Genomic DNA, 15,235 nt, shown 5'->3' with positions numbered 1-15,235 from the left:
TTTGAGCTCTGCGGGCGCAGTGTTCTCCAGCGCCTCCCATATGGTCTAGCGGTTAGGATTCCTGGTTTTCACCCAGGCGGCCCGGGTTCGACTCCCGGTATGGGAAGTTTCGCTTTTTGTCCTGCCGGATCGGGAAGCACCCCGTCACCCCTTTCCCATTTTTCCGCACGTTCTACCTCAAAACTCCTTCGGAACTTGATTTTCGTACCTCTGCGGCAAAATCTTTCGGCGCCAGGAGCACCCTGAAGCCGTAGGAAGGGCTTTGCCTCTGCCATCGCAGCCTCCCACCTGTTTAAACCTTCAAGTGCATTGGAGCCCAGAGCCCCCAGCTAATTAACATGCTGTTAATTGGCTTTTTATCGAAAGCAAGCAAGAAAATTCCTGCTTGTGTCCCACGGTGTGTTTTAAACCACCCTGACTTCCTCAAGGCAAATAGGATTGGGCTGAAGATACATATATAAAAATCCCTATATGAAATATAGATTTATATGTGTGGGGCTCATTTATTGCTGAAGGGACTCCGGGAGCTCCCCCGCAGCTGCGGCACTCGGAGATCTGCAGAGATCTGCCGGGGTTTGCTGGCTTCCAGAGATCCTGGGAGCTGCTGCTGCCACAGGGCTGGGGTCACACCTCGGGTGTCCCCTGAGAGCCATCACCTCGTCTGTCCCCTGAGCCCTCACGCATCCCCCTGAGCCCTGTCACCGTGGGTATCCCCTCTGAGCCTCACTGTCCCTCCCAGAGCCATCAGTCACCTCGGGTGTCCCCCCTGTGCCATCACCCTGTGTCCCCTCAGTGCCATCACCCTGTGTGTCCCCTCAGTGCCATCACCCTGTGTGTCCCCCCAGTGCCATCACCCTGTGTCCCCTCGGTGCCATCACCCTGTGTCCCCTCAGTGCCATCACCCTGTGTGTCCCCGCAGTGCCATCACCCTGTGTGTCCCCTCAGTGCCATCACCCTGTGTCCCCGCAGTGCCACCACCCTGTGTCCCCTCAGTGCCATCACCCTGTGTCCCCAGTGCCATCACCCTGTGTGTCCCCGCGGTGCCATCACCCTGTGTGACCCCCCAGTGCCACCACCCTGTGTCCCCACGGTGCCATCACCCTGTGTGACCCCCCAGTGCCACCACCCTGTGTCCCCACGGTGCCATCACCCTGTGTGACCCCCCAGTGCCACCACCCTGTGTCCCCACGGTGCCATCACCCTGTCACCTCGGTGCCACCACCTTGTGTCCCCTCTGAGCCTGCCATGCCCCTCAAGGCCATCCCTCCCTCCCTCCCTGGTGTCCCCCTCAGAGCCCCACCAGGCCCCTCCTTCCCCTGGCAGTTCAGGAGCTCCAAGGAAATTCCAGCCTGGCAAACCTTGAACAGTTTAATGGGGGGAAGGCAGTGCTGGTCCCACACGGTTCCAGGTTTTGAATTTTTTAAGCTTTTCCCCCCCATTCCTTAAAGCTTTTAAAGCAAACATGGACATAAAAACGGCTTTGGATTTCTCCTTGAAAAACCAGGAAATATGTCAGGAAAACACCCACCCCCTTCCTTCTCGTACTTGATTTTAACAGGTATTTTCTGTTTACATTTCAAATACCCTTGTCAGACCCTGAACCCCAAATGGCAGAGTTTTGTTTGACTCTGGGTGTGTTCATGTTTTATTCATGGGAACAAATCCCAGGAGAAGCTGTGACAGTAACTTTGTGTCCCCTAAAACTGTGCCAAGGTCCACCAGTATTTGGGGCCATTTTACCTCTTTGTTCCTCTTGCTGAACTCTCAAATATCCCAATTAAACAGGAAAAAAATCCAAGTCTGAATAGTGCAGGGAGAAGAGAATAAAATGGATTTTTTCTCTCCCACCCCCCTTCCTTCTGGACCTCTCCTCTATTTTTACAGCAGATTTTTGAAGAAAGTGGTCCAAAGTCAGAATATTCTGATAAAATCTGCCTAATTCCCTGATGTTCTTGCAGGAGAACAACTTGTCTCCAATTTTGGAACTCAGTTACTAACCGAGCTGCACAATGACAACATTCACTTGCTGCCAGCAGCTGCTCTGAGCTGTCCTTGTTCAGCACGAGCCTCCTGCTCACAGATCCTCCACACTCGAGTCGGTGATTTTTGAAGTTTTATTGGCCAAGTTTTCACTGAACAACCCAAAAGGTGTAAAAAGTGCAGCTCGGGGGCTGTGCAGAGGTAACCCCTCAGTCCAGGAGCCAGCTGCAGCCCCTGAACAAGCACTGAGCACTTCAAACTTTTGTGATTCTGGCAGACCACAAAGAGCTGAAGGAGGTGGGGCTCCACTCCTTCCTGGACAGACTGCCCTGGATTTGGGATTTAGGGCTGTTTGCTCTTCATCTTCAGCAGAGCAGCACAGGAAAGCAGGCAGGAAGTTGTGCTCGCTCCCAAAAATATCCCGGTTTTTAAATTCAGCCCACAGGACCAAAATAGCTTCACCACCAGGTATTGTTTAATTCAGCAGTGCCCTGAAATAAACCAGTGACCCCACAGAATCGTTACTGTCAAGGAGAAAAACCCCAAACTGAGCTGCCAAAACTCAAAGACCGAAACATTTTGTGTAAAATGTGTACAAGAAGCAGCCTGGGCTCCCAGCTCTGATCAGAGCTGTACTCAGGGCTCAGCAAACGTTCCAAGGCTCTCCACTGAAGGGTTTTCTTCACACACTGAACACTTCCATGGGTTTTATGGAACAGAGAGCCACAGGATGAGCAGGAAGGTGTTTCACACAGGCACAAAGGGCTATCAGTGCTCCCACCTGTCTGTGCCCAGGGAAAGGAGGCACCTTGAGAGCTCTGGGCAATTTTAAACCAGGAGAAGTCACCAGCCAGGCCTTGCTTTGTCTCCCTGGCCCCACCCCGACTGCAGGGGATCAGTAAATGATATTTAAATCCAGGGCAGCAGTGCCCCGTGTGCAGCACTCAGTCCTTCCACGTCCCAAAAATCAGCAAAATCCTCTGAAGGAGGTGAGGCCGGTGAGGGCGTGAAGCCTTTGTGCCAGTGCTGCCGTGGGTAATTAGCACAAAGTCGGTAATTACCAGACTGGTTTGGGTTGGAAGGACCTCAAAGCTCATCCAGTTCCACCCGTGTCACGGGCAGGGACACCTCCCACTGCCGCAGGGTGGCACTCCCCGGGATCACAGGGATGTGACAGAGCTGTGCGGGCAGCACGGCTGGCAGAGCTCCCCTGGCAGAGCCCCCCGTGCTGCACAGGCTGTGCCCCCCTTGCAGCTGCCCTGGCAGCGACTGAACGATCAGGCAGCGTGTGCAGGGGGAGGAGGGGACCAGGGCTGATCAGAGGTGCCGTGTCAGAGGGAGCCTCGGGCAGCACACGGAGATTCCCGTCTATTCCCAGCTCTGCTGGAAAGCCGTGTGCCTCTGCCGTCCCCAGCCTCAACCATGCTCCTTTCCTGCACCACTCCCGTCTATCTCCTGCTTTGAAGGCTGCGGAATGCTCCTGAAGAGCTGCCAGGATTACACGGGGCAGGTGCGGCTCGCACAGAGCTGCTAATGAGCTTGTCGAGATCCGCATGCCGAGCAGAGGGTCTGCCTTAACCCTCAGCGTGCATCGGCTGTAAATCAGCACAATATGCACCCCAGCGCAGGGCAAGGGCTGCAGATTCCTCCTCTCCATGCTGGAAGGGTGGGGAGTGCGCCAGCAGCTGCCAGGCAGCAGCAGAACACGGCGTGGGGACGTTCATGGATAAAGCACAGCCTGGAGCGGCTCCTTCTCCTGAGCGCCTCCAGCTCTTCCTTTGGAAAGGATTTGTGAGCGGGTTCCTGTCCTTTGCCTGCTGCTCAGGGACACCAACAGGACCGCAGCCGCCGCTTCCAGGCCCTCAGACAGGACAATTCACCAGCACCGCGCCAGCCTCTTCCTCGGCGTGTCCCCCAGCCGAGATCTGTCACCCACGAGCGGCGGCTCTTTCCTTTGGCCCTCCTAAAGCCACCGTGTGACCCCTGGGGACGCCCTGGCCCAAGTCCAGGAGCTCAGAACCCGCTCCCGGAGTCCAGGGCCGCTCCCGGAGCCCTGGCCCGCTCCCGGAGCTCAGCACTCGCTCCCCGCTCCTTTCGCGCCCCTTCCCGGAGCAGGGCTCCCTCACAGCCCCTGTGACGTCACCGCCGCGCCGCCGGCTGCGATAGGTCACTTTTATCCCCGCGCCTGCGCACTGCCGCGGCTGAAGCGGCGCCGCTTCGATGTTGCTGGGGCTCGGCACAGCCGCTCCCGGTGTCCCCGGTGCCCGCAGTGTCCCTGGTGTCCCCGGTGCTCCCGGTCGGGCAGCGCAGCCCCTCCGCCGCCCGCGCGGTGTCTGAGGCGGCGCGGGCGCGGCGGCGGACACGGGAGCGGGCGCTGCGCGTGCGTGAGGCGCGCTTCTGCTGGCGCCCCCTGGCGGGCGCGGCGGGTCCCTCAGGCGCCGGGAGCCGCGGGCCCGGCCCGGCCCTGGGGGAGCGCGGTTCGCTGTCGTTTGTCTCTGCCCGACACGGGAAAAGTGGTTCCGGGTGGCCGCACTTTGAAGGACGAGTCTGGACTCTCAAGTTTTTCGGTCTTCAATCTTGTTTATTAATTCTTATTTGCAATATTTTCTCTCTGCCCAGCCGAGGTCCGCTCAGCAGGACAGTCAGGTGCACTCTCTCCTGCCCACGGGACAGTTGTGTCTTTTATAGTGAAAATTACGTCTATCATACTCACCTTTAATTCCCAATACTTTTCACACTTATTGACAAGTGTACCTTCACCATGAACCAATCCAAAAGTGCCAACATCACTACAGAAAATGGAAGACATGAAGAAGAAAGAAGAACCTAGGACCACGCCCTGAATCCTCCATCTTGTCTTCATGACCCCCCTGTACCTAAATTCTAAAATTTATACTTCACCTTGTAAATACACTATTCACACCCTAAAGCTTCCCATTTCCTCACACACATATTTTTCATCTCTAGATGGATCAAAGTCAAGCCACCAGACACTTTTGGCAACATTCCAAGATCTCAGAGAACCCCCAAGGGTTCTCTTGGCGACTCTGGACATTGAGAGTGATGTGTTGAGTTCCCACACTGAGGGATCACTGGGGCAGGAAAAGGGCTCCGGGATCAGCAAATCTGGGACTATCAAATCCAGCCTGTGACCCGTCCATGCCTTGTCACCAGCGCAGAGTGCTGAGTGCCACCGCCAGGCGTTCCTTGGCCGCCTCCAGCACTCCAGACACCAGCGGGCAATTCCAATCCCTGACCACCCTTCCCATGGGGAAATTCCTGCTGTGCCCGCCCTGACTGCCCTGGCCCAGCCTGGGGCCGTTCCCTCTCCTCCTGCCCCTGTTCCCTGGGATAAGATCCCAAATCCCCCCGGCTGTCCCCTCCTGTCAGGAGCTGTGCAGAGCCACAAGGGCCCCTGAGCCTCCTTTGCTCCAGGCTGAGCCCCTTCCCAGCTCCTCTCCAGCCTGAGCCCCTTCCCAGCTCCTCTCCAGGCTGAGCCCCTTCCCAGCTCCCTCAGCCCCTTCCCAGCTCCTCTCCAGGCTCAGCCCTTCCCAGCTCCTCTCCAGGCTGAGCCCCTTCCCAGCTCCCTCAGCCCCTGGCCTGGCCTGGGCACTGCCTGGGAGGTGCTTTGGGGTCGGAGGTGCCAGCACCCGGCCGGGCAGGGTTTTCCAGGTGATTCTGAGCCCCAAACAAAAGGTTCCTGCCCATTTGTCCCTGTGGGAGGGACGCTGGTGCTGGGGCTCCTGCAGAGCTGTGGCTCGGTGGGGCATTCCCTGGGGTGGGATTGTTGTTCTGCAGGTGCTGCACACACACAGAGCAGTGGGCAGGGATGCTGTCCTCTGTCTGGTGACAGCCACTGCTGTCTCCTTTTCTCCAGGCTGAGCCCCTTCCCAGCTCCCTCAGCCTCTCCTGGGGCTCCAGCCCCTTCCCAGCTCTGTTCCCTTCCCTGGACACACTCCATCCCCTCCAGGCCTTGCCGGGAGTGTCCCAGAACTGTCCCCAGCACTGGAGGTGCCCCAGCAGTGCCAGCACAGGGCACAGGCACTGCCCTGCTCCTGCTGTCACACCATGGCTGGCACAAGGTGCCCTTGGCTTTGCCCACCTGGGCTCGTGTCCAGCCACTGTCCCCAGCACCCCCAGGGCCTTTCCCAGTTTTCCAGCCCCTCTTCCCCCAGCCTGGAGCATTCCATGGGGACCCAAGGGCAGGACTGGGCACTTGGCCTTGATTTCTGCTGTCACCCCATGGATCCAGCCTGTCCTGATCCCTCTGCAGAGATTCCCTGCCCTCCAGCAGATCCACACCCCACACATCCAAATGCTGGAGCAGGCTGCACCTTGCAGGTGTGGCTGTCAGTGCAGGGATCAGTGCTTGGATCCATCCATCCATCCATCCATCCATCCATCCATCCATCATCCATCCATCCATCCATCCATCCATCCATCCATCCATCCATCCTCCATCATCCATCCATCCATCCATCCATCCATCCATCATCCATCCATCCATCCATCCATCCATCCATCCATCCATCCATCATCCATCATCCATCCATCCATCATCCATCCATCCATCCATCCATCCATCCATCCATCCATCCATCCATCCATCATCCATCCATCCATCCATCCATCATCCATCCTCCATCCATCATCCATCCATCCATCCATCCATCCATCATCCATCCATCCATCCATCATCCATCCTCCATCCATCATCCATCCATCCATCATCCATCCATCATCCATCCATCCATCCTCCATCCATCCATCCATCCATCCATCCATCCATCCATCCATCCATCCATCCATCCATCCATCCATCCATCCATCCATCCATCCTCCATCCCTCCATCCCTCCCCTGTCCCTCCTGGAGCAGCCGGAGTTCCCTCGCTGGCAGCCAGGGGTCCCTGTGCTGCAGGCAGTGCGGTGCTGGGTGCGGCCCCGCTGGTGACAGAGTTTCTGTCGCTGTGAGCAGTAACCGGCAGAGCCGGGCGGTTTCTGCTCCTGTCTCGGGAAAGCCTGGGAGGAGTCGCTGGCTCCGGGAAGGGTTTCCGAGGCAGGAACGAGCGCAGGCAGCAGGAGGAAGAGGCTTTGCAGCGCTGCCCTGTGCAGCTGGCCACAGCTGGGCTCGGAGGTGTCCCAGCACCTCACTACCAGACGCATTTTGTGGGTTTTGGTGAAAAAAACCCTTTTCAGTGAGTCCCCAGGTGCTGCGAGGCTGGCTCTGTCCAATCCCACAGCAGAGGGATGGAGCCGAGGCAGGCACACCCCACAACTTCCCGTGACTGGAATTTAGCCAGGATTTCCCTCCTTCTGCAGGAGCTTCTGGGTCCCCTAATCTGCCTTTCTGCTCCATTATTTTATCCACTTCAGCAGGGATCACTCAGAAAATCCTGTTCCCCTCATGTCACCTGGCACCATTTGTTATCCTTGGTTCCATCTCTAGAGCAAACATATATGTCTAATTTAATTTAAATGAGATTCTATAAAATGTAAGCATCAGTTTTTACCAACTTATTTTTCCTTTTCTTTTAATATTTTCTTTTTTCTCTATTTTCTTTCTTTTCTTTGTTTTTATTTTGCTTCCTCTTTGTCACTTTCTTTTCCTGTCTTTGCATTTATTTTTTGTTTTAATTTTATTTATATATCTAAGTTTTCATTTTCTTTCACTTTCTCTTTTCCCTCTCTTTTCCTTTCTCTTTTCAATCTCTTTTCCTTTCTCTTTTCAATCTCTTTTCCACCTCTTTCCCTTTCTCTTTTCCTTTTCTTTCCCTTTCTCTTTGCTTTTTCTTTCCCTTTCTCTTTCCCTTTGCTTTTGGTTTCTCTTTTCCATCTCCTTCCCTTTCTCTTTCCCTTTCTCTTTTCCATCGCCTTCCCTTTCTCTTTCCCTTTCTCTTTTCCATCGCCTTCCCTTTCTCTTTCCCTTTCTCTTTTCCATTTTCTTTCCCTTTCTCTCTCCTCCTTTTCCTTTTTCTATTTTTCTTTTTCCTTAAGAAAATATTTTAGCACACCACTTGCTGTTTAATGCACAACTCAAAACTTTTTGGAAGCAGTAAATTCCACTTTTAAGCTTTGATTATTGGATAGGGAATTCCCCAACCTCCTTTAGGTCAAATCTCTTCATTTGATTCATGTTTATCTCTAAAAACCTCAGACTGATTATCCGGGGTTCAAGTTCCACCCTCTTTGTGAGCAGCAAAACTCTCAGACCAATCCCAAAAATGTTACTGGAAAATGCAGTTTCTCACTCATCAAAGTGCTGGAGCTGTCCCATGGGAAAATCTGCCAGAAACAGGGAGTAAAATATCCTGTAAAATATCCCTGACCCCAAGTCAGGTCAGCAGCTGTGCCCTGGAAGGTGCAGATCGCCTTCCCAGGGTGTGAGAACAGCTTCGGCCAAGGTAAAACCCCCTCTGGAGCTTCCCCTCCCTCAAAAACACCCAAACCCCCAAGTCTGCATGGGATGAGCTGCATAAATCAGGATTAAAACCACATTTAGGGCATTTGTGTCTTAACCAGCCTGGGCGAGATGGAATTGTGAATTCGGGGGGTTCACAACGGGCATCCCCAGATTCCCTGGAGGTGAAGGGGTGTCCAGGAGCTGGATCCTGCATGGACACGGGGCTGTGGGGGGCCCCAGTGCTCCCCCTGATCTCTGCACGTCAGTTCCTGGCCAAGGGCCGTGGGAGCTGCCCAAAGAGAAGCTCCCGTGGAATCTGAAGTCCTTGTGCTCACACGTGTCCGGAGCCTGCAGGGAGCAGCAATTAGAAATCCCATGATTTTTCCTCACCATCCTGAAATCCTCTCCCAGACCAGCTCGAGGAACATTTGTTTGGAAGGCTCTGGTTTGTTTCTAGGGGTGGAAAGGGAGGGCTGGGTTTCCAGGAATGTGTGATGATGCTAAAGGACTCCTGTTATTCCCAAATTCCACAGCTCCTTCCCACTGATCTTTAACCTTTCCACACCCATGGATTTTCACCTCCTGAGCCCAGCACCACCTTTTGGCTTGGCAAATTGGGAACCTGAAATCAGAGTAACCAACAGCCAAGGGTCTGTTCATCCATCCTCCGGATAAACCACCTCCCATGGGAGACAGGAATGACTGAGTTTCCAGAAAATGGCCAAATCACCTGGTCCTGATCCCTAAATTTGCAATTAGCAGCTCATTATTTAAGCAGGACCTTCCCAGATTTGCTCAGACACTCCCAAACCTTTCTGAAAAGCTCCTCCAATCTCAACAGGTCTGAGTCACTTGGAATAATTCCTTCTGCATCCCTCAGAGGAGATTTTAACAAATCATATCGTAACCTCTGGATTTTAATAATTGCAAAAGCTGCAGGGGAAGAAGTAAAACCAGAAGTAAAACCACTTTCCACTTATTATGAGTTTACCAACATCATCCGTAACATTTAAAACCCAGCAGCCGTAAACCCACACAAACACTCTCCCCCTAAAGAACAAGCCCCATCCTTTAACAATCCTTTAAAACATCCTTTAACAATCCTTTCCCCCAGATTTAGCAGGGTAGTGACACGAGATGGAATTAGCACAACTGCAATAACAATGTCATTTCTGTGTTCTTCAGCAGCTCGTGGCTCGGGGCTCTAAAACTATTCCGGTGTTGTGAGGACAGAGCTGGGCTTTCAAACACACACCAGCAGCAGGTCTTGAGCAGATGGGCCTGGAGTGAGGGATTCGGTTCCTTATTTATGGTTCTTGAGGGAATTTTGGTTCATTTGTTATATTGGGGGCTCTTCTGGTCAAAAAACCTGCCAGGCTTCACCCTCCTGCCAGGTTTACCCTCCTGCCAGGTTCTTTCTTTCCCCGTTATCCTGCCAAGCAATTTAGCTCTCTCTTAGCGAATTGCTCTGGAATTCAATCGGTCTTGCAGGAGGAATCAGTCGGAGAGTGCAGGGAATGCTCCGTGGGGCTGAGTGCAGCACCCTGAGCAGAGCCTGGCAGCTCCACCCCACTCAGGAAAGGGCTCCAGCAGCTCCTGCCAGGCCCTTTGGGCCCAGTTCTGGCTCCTGAGTGTAGAGCAGGAGTGAGTGCCCTGAAATCCCTGTGTTTCACAGGACAGAGAATTCCCATTTACAGAACTCTTGTTATTTCTGAGCTCCATGGGATTTGTCCAACTCTTCCTTTCTGGTTCACAAAATGCCTCAAGTCCAGAACAAAGGAAACCACCTGTGTCCTTTCCAGAACCTTCCAGGGACACCTCCCACTGTCCCAGGCTGCTCCCAGCCCCGTCCAAACCTTGGACACTCCGAGGGATCCAGGAGCAGCCACAGCTGCTCTGGGAATTCCAGCCCAGTCCCTGCCCACCCTGCCAGGGAACAATTCCTGATTCCCAATCTCCCATCCAGCCCTGCCCTCTGGCAGTGGGAGCCATTCCCTGGGTCCTGTCCTTCCATCCCTTGTCCCCAGTCCCTCTCCAGCTCTCCTGGAGCCCCTTTAGGCCCTGGAAGCTGAATCTGCTCCCAGATGGATTCACCAAACTTCTGCACTCTCCTGAAACTCCGGGGTTTGGAGCAGCCCGGGACGGTGGTGGAGGGGCAGGGTGAGCATCAAGCTCCTTCCAGCCCCACCCAGGCTGGAATTCCGTGGTTCTGTCATTGTTTACCCCAGGGGGGAACTCTGAAGGTTCAGTGGGAATCAACATCCAGCAGAGCTTCCTTCAGTTCTTCCCCTTCCATGGCTCTGGAGTGAGGGGAGCACTGGGGTGGAACAGTCTGCCCTGGAGTTCACTCACCTGAATGACCCTGCTGGAACTCCCCCAGAAATCCCGAATCCAGCAGTTCTTGTGCATCCCACGGCAGAGATTCCCTTGTGTAACACCCACAGACTGGGAGCAATTCTTTCTAAGATTTATATTTATATTTGTATTTATATGTATGCTTACAGCCCCTTAGCTGTGTTGGCCAGGAAAACAGAACCCCAGTTGTTGATGAGTATCATCCCTGGATGAGACACAAGTGAGGAAATGAGGGATGCAATAAATACAACTGCAGGTTTAATTGTCCAAGGGAACTGCTGGAAGTGGGAAGGGAAGCAGATTTCCAGTTTTTTAAACATTTACAATATGAGCACCTTCCTCTCCTACAACTGCCAGCTCCCATGGCCACATTAAATAACCTAATTTAAAAAAAAGTGGGTTTGGAGCATATTGATTTGCTCTCTTTTGCCTGTTTTCATTCTGTTCCCCCACAATGACCAGACAATAATGACAAAATCAAAATGTGTGTGGCTGTGAGGAGAGAGAAAAGCAGGAGGCTGGGATGTGTTTCCCCCTTTTCCCCATAAGGGGATGTCTGTGTGTTTCCTTAACCCTTCAAGCAGCCCTGAGATATATTTAGAGAGAAGCCAGGGAAAGGGAAGGCTCTAAATAGCTTCAGTGTCAAACCTATGAAATGAGAAACTGGGGAAAAAGAACGATTTGACAAAAGAGGAGAATGTGGTAAAGATATTCTGAGATGGTTCCAGGACTGAATTCCTTCTGTTCCCTCCCACTGTGGGGATGAAGAGAGACTGTTACATTTATAAAATAGCGAATAAATGAACCACAGTGCAGGGTGGGGTGGAAAAGGAGCCCCAGCCCTGTGCAGAACAGAGCCAGGACATGACAGAGGACATGGCCCAGCACACCTGGGACCTGCTCAGGGACATTCCTGCCTCTCTGCCACCTGGAGCTTGTTCCAAGCTCAGCTGATGCACTGAAACCTCAGGAGGGAATAAATCAGCTCTGAAATAGAGGAAAATAAATCAGTTCTAAACCAGGGGGAGATAAATCAGCTTCTCCTCTCGGCCCTGCCTGTGTTAATCTGCATTTCCCACTCATTTATCACTCTGGGTACAGCTGGCACTGAGCACCCCTGCCAGCACCTGGCAGCTCCAGCTCTGCCTCCCCACACAGATTTAGGCCTGGCCTATCTCCTGATCTTCAATCCAGGAGCTGAGCTCTGTCCTTCAGGAAAAGCCCAGCTACACCTGGCAGGACAGTTAAGCCCAGCCTTGAGGACAGAACTGATTTCAGGATGTTTCTCTGCACATTTTCTCAGCTTCAGATGAGCTGGGCTTACCTGGACAGCCTTAAACTTCCACCCGAGGGGAAAATGAGTCAGAGCTCTCCCCGCTGGGTTTATTGGGGCATCTTTAGGCTGGTGAGCTGTGAAATACAGGATTTGCTGGGGGCACAGCAGCTGCAGGATGGATCTTGAGCCTCGCTTTAATTTTGCATTTTCCTTGTCCAACAACCCTGTAAATAAAGGTTTGAGAGCATTTCTTTGGAGTTCTGCCGAGCAAGAGCACAGAGAGCTGCTGGGTTATATTTTCCAAGGATTTTATAGCCATAGAAACAATGAAATCCTTCAATATCCTTCAGCCCCTGCTCACTCTGAAGGCAGAGCTGAACTCTTGTGCTTTAATTCTTGCTGCCAGTGCCAGCTCCAATTCTGCCCAGTCTAAAAAAGCCACCCTGGAGCCACCCTTTGTTTTTTTAGAAAACAAATTAAACACTAAGGAAGGCAGTGCTCCCCGAAACCTTTGAACAAGATAAATTAAAGGCACCCCAGAAGGTTGAATCAACAAAAGTGAGCCCAGACACTGAAGGAGATGAGAGCAGGGAGGAAAATAAACCTGCAATATTCCAGCTCTCAGTCCGAGGGATGAACTCATGGCACCTGAGGACATGGATTATGTCACCATGGTGGTGGCTGACATTGATGATCTTAAAGGTCTTTTCCAGCATTAAGAACCCTGTGATTCCAGGATTTTCTGCCTTTTTCTCCTGCTCTGGGGCTGAAGAGCCCCTTGACTGGAGCAGCACCAGGAGCCAGCCACAGGCTGCACATCAGAGCTCTGCAGGTATTTTGCATTCATCTCTTTGTGTTTGTGGAAGGTGGCACAGGAAATCTCCCAGCCCTGCATATCCAGGACAGAGCCCAGGTGAATGATCCCCTCCAAGCTCCTTCCAGAGCCACTCCAGTGGCAATCAGAGGCAGCAATTCCTGGAGAAATAGCTCCTATCAAATTTAGGAGCCTTCGCTTGGGGGGGGAAACATCCATTTCCCCTTCTACCTGTCATTCTTCTTCATTTATGGCTGAATAAGGCATGAAACCTGGCAGGCTTTAGGTAAAAAATGAGCTGTTCATGGCAAAGAGAGCCTCAGTGAATAAAAAAACCCCCAAACTGTTGGAATCAAGATGCAGTTAATAGGAGCAAAAATAAATAGAAACAGACTCTAAATGTAAATGAACATTACATCACCACTGGCATTTCAGCTCCTTTTCAAACACAGAAATAGAAGCAGATTTCACTTGCAGAAAGTTGCTGTGTTCACACAGCCTGAGCTGCTTTGGGGGCACAGCCCTGAACCTTCTGCTCCCCAAAACAATTCAAGAAAGGAGCAAGAGGGATCAGACAGAGGGGGCAAATACCAACTTTCTGATCAGAAGAGGTTGAGAGAAACACAATTAACCCTTAACCCCTGTGGAGATGGGATTTGTTTGTGTTTGCCAGCTCCAGTGGAGCTCACTCCACCTCAGGCAGATTGGAGGTGAAAGCAAATAATTCAATTGCAGCCCAGGAGAAGGCTGGGCTCTTAATGAAGTGAGAGGGGTGACAGAAAGAGGGAAAGAACTCCAATGCAGTTTTAGCAGCAGATTTCTTTCCCAGCTGTCACCTCAAATCCTCGAGATCCACGTTGGCCACGCCAATTCCTGGCACAATTTCCAGCCTGGAAATAAACTCAGAGTGCTCTTGGAGCGAGACCTGAAAGCTGGGGCACCTCAGGAGCCCAATCCCACCCCAAATCTTGCCAATCCCGCCCCAAATCATCTCAGGGGGCAGAACCTTCCCAGGCACTGAAACTCCTCCCAGTTCCCAATCCCATGGGACCCTTCCCATCAGTGGATTTCTCTGGTCCTCAGGCTGTGCCGGGGGAGGCTCAGGCTGGATATTGGAATAATTCCTTTATGGAAAGGGCTGTCAAGCATTGGAATGGGCTGCAAGGCTCCTGACAGGCTCAGGTCCTGGAAAAGCCGAGGGAGAGCAGGGAGAACTCTGCAGCCTTTAACAGGGCGCCTCATCCTCCAGGTGTTCTGAGGGATTTCAGGGAAGGAAGAGTTAAAGGGAAGCAAACAAAGGCAGCTAAAGAAGATTTGAGACGGTTTTCCCTCATTCTTACCCACCTCAGACATTCAATTTTATCCAAGTTTGTGTCTCAGAGTTAAAACCAGATTCTTCCCTGTGGGAAGGAGGAGATGGATCCTGGGCTCCCATGTGCCACAGCAGGAGTGACAGAGGGAAGGATGTTAATTTAGGAAGGATGGCACACTGACATTTCATCCTGTCTGATATGGCAGAGAGATTTCATTTTTTTTAACAGGAAGAGCTTCAATATTTCACAAAAAATGTGTTGCCTGTGATTATTTGTAAAGCATCGAGGATGGGCTTGGCACTTCCCTGACAGAAACACTGGCAGGTCCCTGCCTGGAAGGATCTATAATTGGAGCAGAGCAAGGGAAGGTGATGGGAAGAGTGGATGGGAGGACAGGGAGGCAGCAGAGGGAGATCAAGAGGAGCATTAGGGATTTTTTTTATTCTTTACTGGATTTTTTTGGTTCTTTTAATGTCATCCATTTTAAATCCAGGCTTAAGATCTGATTCAACCTCAGATTTTTTTTTTTTTTTTTTTTTTTTTTTTTTTTTTTTTTTTTTGCTGCCCAGACTTTCCTCTGGCCCTGACTGGAGCAGAAAACCCAACTGTTGAAATTCCTCCTGGAACAAAGAGAAGGATGGTGTGGGAACAGCCTCACTTTGCCAGGCAGGAGCATTTCCCTGCAGGTTCATCATTCTGGAAACAATTCTGGCCCCAGAAGGGGAAGCAGAGGGACACTCGCAGGGACTGACACACCAGGGCACAGGGAGGCCTTGGGATGTCTCCAGGTTTGTTTCTGGAAGGTTTGGGTGGGTCCCTGGGAGCTGGGCTGGAGTGTTTCTGACAGAATTCATTGGAAACCAATCTCCCTATGGATCCCCATTCCCAGCTCCTCCCAGGATGCTGCAGTGCACTCTCCAAGGGGTTCATGGAATTTCTGCTCTTTCTGCATGGATAGCAGAGCACAAACCCTTTTCCTGGGTTCCCTGCAGGAGCCCCAGCACTAAAAATCCCTGAGCAACACCTCAGAGCTACCCAGGCAGAAGGGGAAGGGCCCTGTCCTCAGCTCCTGGCTGCCAGCTGGGGGGATATTCTG

The 15,235-nt window shown here is 52.3% G+C and overlaps 1 non-coding gene across 1 annotated transcript; it reads left to right on the top strand.

Annotated features, from left to right (window-relative positions):
• Positions 1-34: 34 nt before the first annotated feature.
• Positions 35-106, top strand: TRNAE-UUC (transfer RNA glutamic acid (anticodon UUC)). The gene has a single exon. It is a non-coding gene; the product is annotated as a tRNA-Glu (tRNA).
• Positions 107-15,235: the final 15,129 nt, after the last annotated feature.

The sequence above is a fragment of the Passer domesticus genome, chromosome 7 (assembly GCF_036417665.1).
Source record: "Passer domesticus isolate bPasDom1 chromosome 7, bPasDom1.hap1, whole genome shotgun sequence".
Classification (NCBI taxonomy): domain Eukaryota; kingdom Metazoa; phylum Chordata; class Aves; order Passeriformes; family Passeridae; genus Passer; species Passer domesticus.
Note: the sequence above shows the minus strand (reverse complement) of the source record. Positions and strands in the feature narration are given on the sequence as shown.